At 34.5% G+C, this 13,759-nt stretch overlaps 1 pseudogene across 1 annotated transcript in view; it reads left to right on the top strand.

Moving 5' to 3' along the window:
* Window positions 1-13,759, top strand: part of LOC143242265 (proliferation-associated protein 2G4-like) — a 120,994-nt pseudogene that overhangs the window by 41,605 nt on the left and 65,630 nt on the right. The gene's annotated exons all lie outside the window — the stretch shown is intronic.

Below are 13,759 nucleotides of genomic sequence, written 5' to 3' on the forward strand. Positions count from 1 at the left end.
TTTTTTTTTGAAAGACTAAATCAGTTAACTGAAATGAAGTAAAAATCCTATATCCGATCGCTTTCGAAAGGTGGACCTTTTTTCTTCAGGGGCAAACTTGTAGTGGTGGTGCAATAGAACGAGTGATGTATATAGAGGGAGTTTAGTGTCATCATGAAGTTCATCCGGTTTTCTCGAAAATGTTTATTTCTGTATGTACTATTGTAAATGTCTCGTTTCTGGTACAATGCAGCCGATTGTGAGAGTGTATATGAAAAGGTGTTAGGAATATTTTAATTTCGAAGTGACTAAATATATGTATATTTAAAACTATACTTAGGTGTTTAAGTAAAATAAAGGTGATACCTGGAGACTGATTAAAGACACGTTATATCAACCAATTTATAAAAACATCTATGAAAAATTATCTTAAACAAATAGTTAATTAAAATTTCCCTATAAAATAAGATCTATATATGTTTCGGTAATTTATCAACTGTTTTTATATGCAGAATAAGTATTGGAAAAGCAACATTTTGCTGGATATGTAAGACTGTTAAGTTTAAGAGTTATTATTAAGTTTATTAGTGATTTAATGATTATTTAGTTTTCATAACAAGTGTAATAAAAGATAATTATCTTAAAATCGATAGTTATGACATATTTTGTTACATAACTGTACGAGTTGTACGTGTTATACAGTTTAATTGCTGTACTAACTTTTTGTAATATAGCTGACGTCATTTTAGTCGAAGCTTCCAAGTTTTATTCATTATGTGTAATATATTTGGTACTAGAGGGCTAGATAGCTCTAGATTTTTCTGTTGCTTGTTATACGTGCGTATACAGCAAGTTAAGCTAGTCAAAGTGAAGTGAGACTGCGTGGTAGTTAGTTTAGTTACAACGAGCTATATCTAAAGTAAGTTTCACAGTGGTATTGCAACAACAAAGATAAAGGAGAATAATTTGTCTTGTCAAAGGATGTTCTAAATCTAAAGTAACTGAACCCGCCTGTGTGGTTTTTGACGAATAGGATACAGCTATTTAAAGCACTGGATACAACTATATCGAGTTTTTGCACATATGCTTGACTTGTTTTGAATATATTATTTTAAAACAAGTGGACTGTGTGATGTTTGTTCACTGTTCGAATTTATCGCCAACAAGTCGCAGATACCTACTGTAAAGAATCCCTGTCCACATATATCCATGAAAACCTGATAGATTTAGTTCGGGTAATTGATAAAGTCAAAAGATGAAACCACTAATGTGAATCTGCTTGTATAAGGATTATTTTATGCATATACAGGTAAAATTATCTGCACTATCATAATTTGTACTGATTAATCCAAACTAACAGGTTAAAATAAATACATAGTAAGTATATTTTTATCATTACTCACTTATAAGTACTTTGCTGTATTGTGCTCATAATAATAAAATTGTGTTTACATTGCATTCTTCTAAATAAATATTGACATTTAAAACAAATGTTTTTAGAGTATACACATAAGACATAAATCTCACATTTATAAATAATGATGAAAAAAGATGTATGTGCTTTTTATAGCAAAGTCACATCACGCTATTTGCTGAGTCCACCGAGGGGAATCGATCCCCTGATTTTAGCGTTGTAAATCCGTAGACTTAATGCTGTACTAGCAGGGAACGAAAGAGTTTTAAATTATCTTAAAATTCTTTGTTATTTTTAAAGTGTTGCACATTCTTTGTAATTACCAGTGTTTTCCCATTTTATATGAAAAAATAAACGATTATTGAAATAAAGAGATAACTATCTCTTTATCTCAAAGGTTTTCTCAAACCTTCCCTTTCTGAAAGTTTTCCCACATCTATATATTTTGCAATTACTATTAAAACTATTTTAGCTATTTTATTCTTATTTGATATCTATCTTATCTGATTTACATAAATAAAATATTATTATGAGTGAAGAAAACAAAATCAGGTTCTTATTCAAAGACTGGTTGATATAGGCTGCTTCTTTTTACTTCACTGGAAACCTAAATCCAGTAACTGAGAGTAAAGGATAAAAAATATGAAAAGTGTTTGGTGCAGTATCTTGTCAAACATATACTTTATAATACCCTGCCATTCAAAAGAAGCTTCGTATTACACATGAACATTCCTTACGTACAAAAGACATTGTTAGAAAATCTTTCTTTAAACATCTTATACAATCACTGGAATTTTTTTATACGATAAAAGAGGCCAGAAGAATAATTACAGTTATTATAAAGACTTATAGTCAACTATTATTGATATGTATATAAACCTAGCACCAGCAGTGGCCTTAGTCATTCAGGAGTCTCAGACAGAATTCAGTAAATAGGGTCCCATGATTATAAGGAAATTCGGAAGTAGATTAAAGGCATAGCACTGTGAGTTCTTTCCATGTGTGAGGCCCTGAGCAATTGCCCAGTTTAAAAATAGGTAAGACCGCCTATGCCTAGCACTACCACTTGATGCTGGAAAATTCCTCTAGTAATATACTTTTACGTCCAGGTTTTAATTTCACTGATTAAGCCACCTTTAAAAAACTGGTTACTTGAACGTTGAACTGTTGAAAAGGATACCTAGGACAGAAAGATTGTCTTAAAGAGAACAGGTTAAGATCTTTGAAACCGTTTTCTCAGAAATGAAAAATAAGAGGACGTGATTGAGATGCTTATCATAAGACTGTTATAACAAGAGTTGAAACTTTCGATACAATATGCATCAAAAAGTACTGGAGGCCACTTTCAAAAATTAATACCAATCAAGTAATCTAAATTGTGAAATAAAATCATTTTAAGATAAATACCACCATTAATTAATTTCATTCCCCTATTTAGAATATAGAAGTATGTTTCTTATTTGCCTTGTATGAATGGGTTTGGTCCGGCATGACCAGGTGGTTAAGGCGCTCGTAATCTGAGAGTCGCGGGTTCGAGTTCGCATCACACCAAACAAGCTCGCCCTTTCAGCCGTGGGGGCGTTATAATGTGACGGTCAATCCCACTATTCGTTGGTAAAAGAGTAGCCCAAGAGTTGACGGTGAGTGGTGATGACTAGTTGCCTTCCCTCTAGCCCTAAACTACTAAATTAGGGACGGCTGGCGCAGATAGCCCTCGAGTAGCTTTGCGTGAAATTAAAAAAAAAACGCCCGTCAAAGGTAAAAGAATACTATTGAAATTAAATCGAATATTAATAGCTCTACATGAACTTTAGAATACTTAATAAATAATATCAGTTTCAATTGGCTTAACATTTATAATAAAACATTTTATCACAAATTCTGACTTATAAGTTTTTAATGTTTCGCTGGCTTTCAGTATCTACACCGTAATAATAGTTTGAGTTTAACAACTGTAAATACGGTGACTTATAAACTGAACCAGTTCACCAGAAAAGGGCATTCTTAATGTTTATAACTCTCCTTAATCTAGCTATTTCTATTTTCAGGTGCTGTGGAAAACTAACTAATCTGAAATTATTTTACGATTTATACTTTTTTTTCCAACTATAATTTTTATTAAGTGTTTCGAGTTAGGTTATTTCCAACAATGAATGTTTCATATTGAGCTTTACGCAATGTTTGAGCAGAAGTATTTTTGGATTAGATCTGTTTTAATAAATGAGTTTATTTTTGTGTTGTATTTCCACATAAAGTTAAAACGACAGGTAAACAATTCAAATGTCAAATTTGACCAAAGGAACAATGGCTGGACAATCGTTTTACTTCGAAACAAATAAAGCACTTTAGTATCAAAACAAAATGAAAATATAGCAGAAAATGTTTTGCAGAAGGTCATTTCTCTGTATATTCAGTAAGTTACAAAGAAGTCTAGACAGCTATCTGACTATTTTAAGCTGAAGCCTTGTTTTTGGTTTAAAGCTCTCTACCAATAAATTCAAGGCTCCATCATACACACACTTACTAACTTGTACAAACCTTACTATCGTTTCATCAGTGGGGTGTAGCCCACACTTCAGAGAAGAGATAACACAAAAGCATGACCAAGATCTATAGAATGGCCATTGTCTTACGTTTAGCACACGGCGAAGATTAACCCAAGTTGATACTATTTACATCTGAAACAGATGAACGCTTTGTTGGACATTTTCCCTATTCTTTGTGTAGAATCATGCCGCGTCACATGCCAAAAGTTATAGGGCATCAAACTGTTCGACTGTTCGGAAATTGTACGAAGCAAACGGATATTGCTAGAACAGTAGGGCACCCCTCCTCCAGTGTACTGTATCGAGCATCCTGAAACGTCATCGGATTACAGGAAAGTCTACTAGTAAACGCTGAAAAACTAATGTCGAGAGATGATCGTGTTTGATCAGGTTAACACGTGAAGGTCAACAGAAGTTCTGAAACATCTTATGACAGGAATAATATGATAACATATATCACAGAGTATCCAGATAAGGTTGTTTTAGAAGATGGGTTATCTGTAACTCGAAATTAACCAGAATTCATCATCATAACCATATTACTTGGGAAAAACAGCATGTGAACTTACAGTTAGGACAGTTGCAACATGTCATATTTTTATATAAGTCCTCTAGCTTCTTAAATTGATAGCAGGATTCACGTTCATCGTTTACCTGGAGAATCGATGAGAGAAAATGTCTTTTCTACAGAAAACAGAGGAGGTGGTGCAGTACAGGTTTTGGAAGCTATTCATCATGGTGGTAAAACTGCTCTTCATATCTTCCAGTGAAACATCAATGGTGCCTCCTACGGGCATAGCATGGAGACGAAATTGATACCATATGCCAAGGCAAGGTTTAGTAATAATCTTTTGTCCCAGGACGACAGTTGCCACTGTCGATAGCGCATATTGTACAGGATCACCTTTACCAGAAGGATGTTAGAAGATTACCATGGTCAGCAGTCTCCAAATTGTAATCTCATTGGGAACTGTCTAATAAATAGTTCATGATGCCCATAGAACATGTCCCATTATACAAATTACATATGTAGATGTTTGATATAATAGCGTTAAGTACATTGGTATTCCACTCTTTATAATAGTTATTTTATTTGTTACAAAACTTGCAAACATTTTGTCCTAAACGGTAGCCAAATATTAAAGTTTTAGCTGCGACGAATCCGCGCATCTGTGGTTACATTGAACGAATGCAAAGATGCTTCTTATTTTTCTAATTATGGTCTAACACCTCCATCAAAATATACAGATTTTATTGATAATTTCTTCTTTAAATAAATAATTTTTATTCTCAATTAAAAGTTACGCCATGTAAACATGTGTTTCGGTGTACAGTTTTTAACAGATTCGATGTTCTATAATTAATGATATTTTAATTCGATGATAGCTCAACGTAAGAAGCTATGAACAGGTGGTTGTTTAATTTTCAACTTGGTTCAACAAAATATTTTTCCAGTCAGTACGTGGTGCTTTAGAAGGAAGGTTGATTACCACATTTACCAGGTACGCTCAACATGTGCTGCGCAGCTGTTCATAACTTTATCTCACATACGTGTGCGATTTCTTGTTCCACTTCACATTCAGCGGTAATACAGCTTAGTTTACGTTGCTAATTAAGTTTGCCTGGTAAATATATAATTATACCCTTGTATATACGATTTTTAATGTTGTTTTTTCTACCGCTAACCTTACTATTGCGTGAAGAAGTGTTAATTAGGTCTCCAACGCTTCGCTTTTACTTTTTTCGTCTGCCTGTGCGAGAGTAGCAAGTGTAAATCTCGATATTCAATAAAATGGCTGTTCAACCAAACGCTCTAACATGTTCGTCATGAACCGATTGAATTTCTGAAGGTAACGATCACATATCTATTTGATTTATTGATTCCTTGCCTATTTTATATTTCTACGTTCCTTTCTAAATCTCGTGAATAATAGGTATTACGATTACCAAATTTTTAGTTAGTATATTCATTATTTCCAATTAGGATATCCACTTTGATGCCTATCGTTGTGATTAATAAATAGATATTGAAATGTGTGAATACGTTATTTAAACATTTATGACACGAATGTTTTTAAATCGACAATTGTTTATTTTTATGATTCATAAGTCTTCGAAAGGTGAGTTGTATATGCTTACATAAACAATCCAGTTTATATTTTATTTTAAGATTATAATTCACACATGTTGTTGGTATAGGGTGTGTGGATGTGTGTGTTTTCTTACAGCAGAGACATATCGGGCTATCTGCTGGAGTCCACCGAGGGGAATCTAACCCCTGATTTTAGCGTTGTAAATCCGTAGACATACCGCTGTACTAGCGGGGGGCAGTGTTGGTATAGGAAAAGACTATGCATCATATTGATCATTAATGTTTTTCTATTTTTGTGAAATATATTTTAATTCTATTTTTGTGTGTTTTAAACACATTCAACCATTTCTTTCCTAAGTAGTTGAGTATTTACAGGGGTTGGACAAAAAAATGGAACTTTGTATATATATATATACATGTATGTATTCAATGGTTGAATAGAACAAAATAAAGAATTCAGTAAAACCAGCTTAATAACCTGTGATTTCACTTTTGACTACAAGAATTCTTCAGTTCTTTGTGATAGAACATCTGCAAGTTCCTGAAAGACACACTGAAGAAACAAGTTCCGTTTCTCGAGAGCAGAAGTTTACACGAGTAACTGTGATCTTGTTCACTCATAATGATCTTCCATTATATTTTTAACCACAGGTTAAATTAATGTTCTGAAAGAGACGAACCTGTTTTGTGATCCCTTTTATAGTAACAGAAAGTGTATTTTTGAAAATAACATAGCCTTGGGATCCTCTGAAAGCTGGTCTTCCTGAAGCTGCCTTTGTTGTTATCTTTGACACTTTTACCCTTTTCATTAAAATTCAGTACTTGCTGAATACTCCAACACCAAAATTGGAACATTTTGTTGGTAGTACCTTTACATTGCATTATTTATAGCAATACCCTCTCGCACCGGCGTATAATATTAAAACATTGCTGTAACTTGTTCAGTTGGTGGTTTTTCTTCCATTGCCATTGGCACTTTTTCTTTCAATAAGAGGACCAGGACTGTTAATGGTCTCAACTAAAAAGAGATGTTACATCAATACAGTACACTTTAACCTCTGTGAAACCTCAACATAACAATTAAATTTCGCAATTTTAAGATCAAAGTAAATCACTCTAACAAACTCTAAAATCAACGTTAAACGCTGTAGGCTAATATTAAACCAAAACATAAACAAGTTTAAAAATAAAGTTTAAGTTTCTCTAAAACGTTATTTTCAAAGGAGCAAACTTGGAATTAAATCCCAAGTATGACAGCACTAATAAAGCCAAGTTTACATATAAATGCACCTGGCATACATAAATCTTGTCCAGTAACAGGAGCTTGCTTTTATTTAGCACATCTTTTTCTTTAGTTTGGTTTTATGACATGTCATTAACATAATTACTCTAAAATAATTTCTTACCCTTCGACAAAGAACTTTAATTAAGAATAACTAATGTTTGATTCCCATAACGAAATTTTAAGCACATCATTTTCAAATAAGTTGAAATATAACTTAACCTAAAAAATTCGCAACATTGCTGGTAGAAGAGAATGGTAGCACTATCCTGTAGCTACTGCATTAGCGTATAGGTTGTTGCTGTCTAGTGTCTTGCTACGACGGCCCGGTATGGACAGGTGGCTAGGATGCTCAATTCGTAATAATCTGAGGATCGCGGGTTCGAATCTCCATCGCACTTTTAGCCGTGGGGCGTTATAATGTAATGGTCAATCTCACTATTCGTTGGAAAAGAGTAGTCCAACAGTTAGTGGTGGGTAGTGATGACTAGCTTCCTTCCCTCTAGTCTTATACTGCTAAATTAGGGACAGCTAGCGATATATCCTAAATATTTTGTGTAAAAGTACAGGCTATTCATACTCCAGCCCCTCAGCCCCTCTACAGTAATTCCATGGACTTCCAATGTTAAAATCTGGGTTCAATTTCCCGCGGTGGACACCTCAGATAGCTCAATGTGGATTTACTCTAAAACAATCCACATTCGAATCACGATGATCAAATATATTCAGCTATACAAATTTATGAATTTAAACACTGTTTCCAACTGTACTGTCGTAGAATTATTGCTTTATTGGTATTTTATTTTAAAATTAACAGGTGAAAATAATCTAATTTCTGGTCCATGTAATGATGTCAAGTTAGTTTATTTTCTCTTTTAACAATTACAAACTTAAGCACTGATAAGTTGTAGGCAACATTTGCAATTGTACTAACTGTACTATAACAATGAAAAAAATCAATTTATACAAATTAACTTACAATATATGCAATAGTTAATACAGATCAAAATAATTCACTAACAAATTGATTGATTCACTCTATTGGCTGGAAACATCTCTCTATCTTCCCCGAACTTTGTATTTATAATTTACCTTTAAATTTACTGGAAACTTGACATTAAATCTCTAGAACTTTATAGGCCTACGTTATTAATTTTTTATTTCTGTGTAAATCTGGCTTTATTGGTCATCATTACGACCCGCAATTTTCATCAGCTAAGAAACAAATTAAAACTTTAAAGTTATAGCTCAGAACAATATTTTGGAATCTTAAAAATAACATATTCGGTGTGTTAGAAAAAGTAACTTCTGTATAAATATACCAACGGGGAGGGCAAGCCACTACATAACTTTAAAATATTTTGTTTCCAAAATATTAATGCTGCCGATAACAACTGGTAATAGCATCTATTTTCGTATTTACACCAAGAGCTACGGCCCGGCATGGCCAAGCGTGTTAAGCCGTGCGACTCGTAATCTGAGGGTCGCGGGTTCATATCTACGTCGCGCCAAACATGCTCGCCCTTTCAGCCGTGGGGGCGTTATAATGTGACAGTCAATCCCACTATTCGTTGGTAAAAGAGTAGCCCAAGAGTTGGCGGTGGGTGGTGATGACTAGCTGCCTTCCCTCTAGTCTTACACTCTAAATTAGGGACGGCTAGCGCAGATAGCCCTCGAGTAACTTTGTGCGAAATTCAAAACAAACAAACCAAGAGTTGTTACAGGAAACGATTTTAGTTTTATTCTTCAGGTAGCAGAAGCTACGCTACATATATGTGAAAACGGCTGGTGTGGATTGAGAAAAATTTTTATGGGTTTTCTCGTCATCACGGAGAAGAAAGCCATATTTCAGGTTAATTTTAACTACGGCCTTATTTATTGCTATAACAACTTGATACATTTTCACTTTTAAGTACAATATAAATGTGATAATGGTTGAACAATAAACGAGGGCTATCTGCGCTAGCCGTCCCTAATTTAGCAGTGTAAGACTAGAGGGAAGGCAGCTAGTCACCACCACCCACCGCCAACTCTTGGGCTACTGCAACAAATAGTGGGATTGACCGTACATTATAACGATCCCACGGCTGAAAGGCGACCATGTTTGGTGAGATCGGGATTCGAACCCGCGACCCTCGGAAATTTTGTTTGAAGCAAAACCTTGCTTTTAATAAGAATATCTTCTTGTTTAACCCGATATTCTGGTATGCCATTGACATAATTACTCTAAGGTAATTTCTTAACTTTCAATAAATAACTTTAATTAAGAATAACTAATGTTCGATTCCCATAACGAAATTCTAAGCACGTCATTTTCAAAGCAGTTGAAATATAACTACCCTAAAATTTTCAACACTGCCAATAGGAGAGATTAGCGCCATCCTGTAGCTACTACATTAGCCTATAAGTTGTTGCTTACAGTCTTTATGATGCTCGGTAGTTTGAATCTTGATATACAGGTAAAAGGTTGGTTTGAGTAAGATTTTTCTTATGCTTGGTTATTTCAGTTACCGCTAGAAGCTGATATTTTGTACAAATACTCCTCAAATAATTATTGTTCATTACTGGTTAATAATTATGTTAATATGACAGTCTGAAAATAGAAGGACCAGCTCAGTTTGCGTGTAACTCTATGTCAATTTTTTTTTTAAATGTTGTGACCTGTTTAGACGTAGCATAGTCTTACTTAGAGAGATTTGAATAAAATTTCCAATTATAAGCTAGATTCATTATGGTCTATTTTTGCTTTCTTTCTGGGTATTTTAAATTATGGCAGCTGTAATTTGTAAGTTGCTTTTACATGAATCCCGAATAATATTATAAGTCAACGCTATTACTTTATTACTTCAATTTCTTGAAAACTAACTATTATTAATAACACCATACTACTGATATTATTTAATGATGCTTGTTTTGTTTGTCTGTTTTGGAATTTCGCACAAAGCTACTCGAGGGCTATCTGTGCTAGCCGTCCCTAATTTTGCAGTGTAAGACTGGAGGAAGGCAGGCAGCTAGTCATCACCACCTACCGCCAACTCTTGGGCTACTCTTTTACCAACAGAATAGTGGGATTGACCGTCACATTATACGCCCCCACGGCTGGGAGGGCGAGCATGTTTAGCGCGACGCGGGCGCGAACCCGCGACCCTCAGATTACAGGTCGCACGCCTTACGCGCTTGGCCATGCCGGGCTAATTTTAATGATGCACTGAAGAGTTAGACGATGCTATGCGATTGTGTCAAGTCGGCTCTTTAAGGGTTGTTTTTTTTTTTAATTTTATTTCACGGTTACGAGTTTTAGGTGGTTTGATTGTTGTAAAACTCAAAGCCTACCACGAGTATCGAAACCAGATTTTTTAAAGTTAAAAAACCTGCAGAATTACTGCTGAGTCATTAGGTGGTTATTGAGACAGGCCTATTTTATATGCATAACACATTACCTAGAATATATTTTATAGTCAATTTGACACAGCTACCTATATTTCATGAATTTGCAAGATCGGAGACATAAAATATCGTTTGGGATCCGATATATTGTGCAATAATATTATGACGTACTAAAATTGTACATATTTGTAATTAGATTATAGTTCCTTAACTTTTGACATATTTGGTTTTTTTTGTTTTTTGAATTTCAGCAAAGCTGCACAAGGAAACTATCTGCGCTTGCCATCCATAATTTACCAGTGTAAGACTATAGGGAAGGCAGCTAGTCATCACCACCCACCGCCAACTCTTGGGCCACTCTTTTTACTAACGAATAGTGGGACTGACCGTTACCATTATAACACCCCACTGAAGGGGTGAGCATGTTTGGTGTGACAGGAACTTTTGGCATATTCAACCAATTCAAGAATAACTTTTCATATAAGTATTGACTACTGGACTTATAATTTAAATTATAGGTCACGTGCAAAAGAGTATGTTGAAACTGGCATAACAGTATTAAAATGTTATGTTAAGCCATGAGGAATTTAGTCATATTATCTAAAAACTTAAACATAAATCTTAATGTGAAAAATAAAGAATAATAAATCAGCTGATACCATTTTCTTTCTATAAATGTTATATTTCTCCTTCTACATGTTAAGGTATACTACGACGAAAGATAAGTGCGCTTAACAACGTTGATTACTTTTATGTTAGGCATTCTAAAAAACAAGATATACAATTATGTATAATTTATTTAATGGATTTATGTGTGTCTGAATAAGGGTGTATAGTATTGTTCTGTTCTGTAATTTTCATCATAATAAGTGTTTCGTATACCGATCGAATTCTGATTTAGCGATCTAATCTATACAGCCCATAACTCTGAACATGTCGTTTTCTTACAATCTTTACAATTTTATTAGAACACCTGGTGAAATCGTTGTCATTCGCATAAATAAAAAAATCATAACACTGCCTGTACCAGTCGAACAGTAGCACCTATCCGCTGCTTACACTGCGTTTGAACTTTGTAGATTGTTGCTTACAATCTTTACAATTTTATTCTGGAATTCTACCTGGTGAAATCGTTTGTCATTCCACGCAAATATGTACAGATATTTTGTATTGTTATAAATGATGCTTCGCTGTTCTGTATTTAAATAATCATAACTATATCTATTTGTCTATACGCCTGTCTGTATTCCCATAAAAGTCGGGAAAAGTGTGAAATAGTGAAGTTTTGTTTGTTTGTCAATCATAAGCTATACAATGGGTCATCTGTGCTGCGTCCATTAAGGGCTTTGAATCCTGGTTTTCAGCATTGTGAGCCCCAACCTTGATGATGAGTCTAAACAGCAGTTTTCAACAAAAGTGAGGTTTTTCGTATGCGGAACAATGTGTCCTTTTTATTTCTTTCGTAGTTTGCCAAAGTTCCTTATTACTAAACATTCGGCTTGAATGTATGATATTAGGGCTGGCGTTGAGTACGTGACTCACCGTGTGAGGGCTGCAGATTGTAAATCCCCTTCCCACCAAACATGCTTGCGCTTTCAGCAGTGTGTGCATTATTATGTTTCGGTCAATCTCACTATTTGTTGGTAAAAAAATAATTAGCCCAAGAGGTTTTCACTTCTAAATTAGGGACTGCTAGTGATTTAAACGCAATTCAATAAAATGAACAAATTATTTACATATTTATTACCCGGTTCAGTACGAGGTCAATATTTTTATCTTGAGTAGAACTTAGAAGTGGCTAGGGTATTTTGTTTTTTTTGCAAATCTGAAGACTAAACCTATTCTTAAAGGGCAATAAAAGACATAGTCCAAATGGCTACTTGCGATAATCATGTTTGTGCTTGAAATAATAAAAAAAAAATTTGTATCTCCGACGTCTACCTATTGTTTGAGTGCGGAGCTCCATACTGGTATGTGGGAATCCATGGTAGTTTACGTCATCAGCGCTCGCATAGATGGGTATATCTCTCGTTTTCTAAGCGATATCCGGTCGCACCAAACATGCTCGCCCTTTCAGCCGTGGCGGCGTTATAATGAGTGGTCAACCCACTATTCGTTGTTAAAAGAGTAGCCCAAGAGCTGGCGGTGGGTAGTGATGACTAGCTGCCTTCCCTCTAGTCTTACACTGCTAAATTAGGGACGGCTAGTTCAGATAGCCTCGAGTAGCTTTGCGCAAAATTCAAAAAACAAACAAACAAATCTAAGCGGCATAGAAACAATTCAATGCGACGTTCACAAGATGGAATAAAAGAGGCCTCGTTCACCAGACAGTCTGTTTCTGCAAATCTAAAAGGACTAAAACTGTGAATCAAAATTAGGAAAGAGTAGAGTGTAAACTATCCGGTCATTGCATCAAAAGTCAGGGACAGTCGCGTTTTGTACAATTTGTCACATCGATTTTCTGTGGCTTAAGGCTATTTTTCTGCTTACTGTTTCCAGGCTGTTCAATGTTGTTTTATCAGTATGTTTATTACTCTGAACTAAATAAAATACATAATTTCAAAATAATTAAAAAAAATTATTTATTAAATACGCAAAACACAGTCATAAATGAGCAATCTATAGCAGTAATAAATAATAATAGTTATAATAATAATATACTAATAAACAGCTTAGAGACATTGGTCAGAAGCCTAGTAGCCACAAATGATTAAGGGCTCTGTCTACAATAATTACACTCAGTCACTTGAAATAGTTGGCATCTCTGTATTCTGAAGACAGCTGGTGTGGATATTAAAGCTTTAATTAAAATAATGTACCGAACAATATTTTGACCTTCTTAAGTCATCTTCAGATTAACAAAGGGAGTTTGCAACTGACCATTGCCGGGCACATCTTTCTTAAAATTAAGTTTTAATACCCTGACCAGTTGTCTTCAGAAAATAATTTTACTTCAACCGAGTTTCGTCATTATAATTATTTGTCACAACTGTTTATTTTACATGTAGACGTGTTCCTGCAAACATCTTTATTATCATTTCCTCCAAATACAGGTAAAA

The sequence above is a fragment of the Tachypleus tridentatus genome, unplaced genomic scaffold (assembly GCF_004210375.1).
Source record: "Tachypleus tridentatus isolate NWPU-2018 unplaced genomic scaffold, ASM421037v1 Hic_cluster_2, whole genome shotgun sequence".
NCBI lineage: Eukaryota > Metazoa > Arthropoda > Merostomata > Xiphosura > Limulidae > Tachypleus > Tachypleus tridentatus.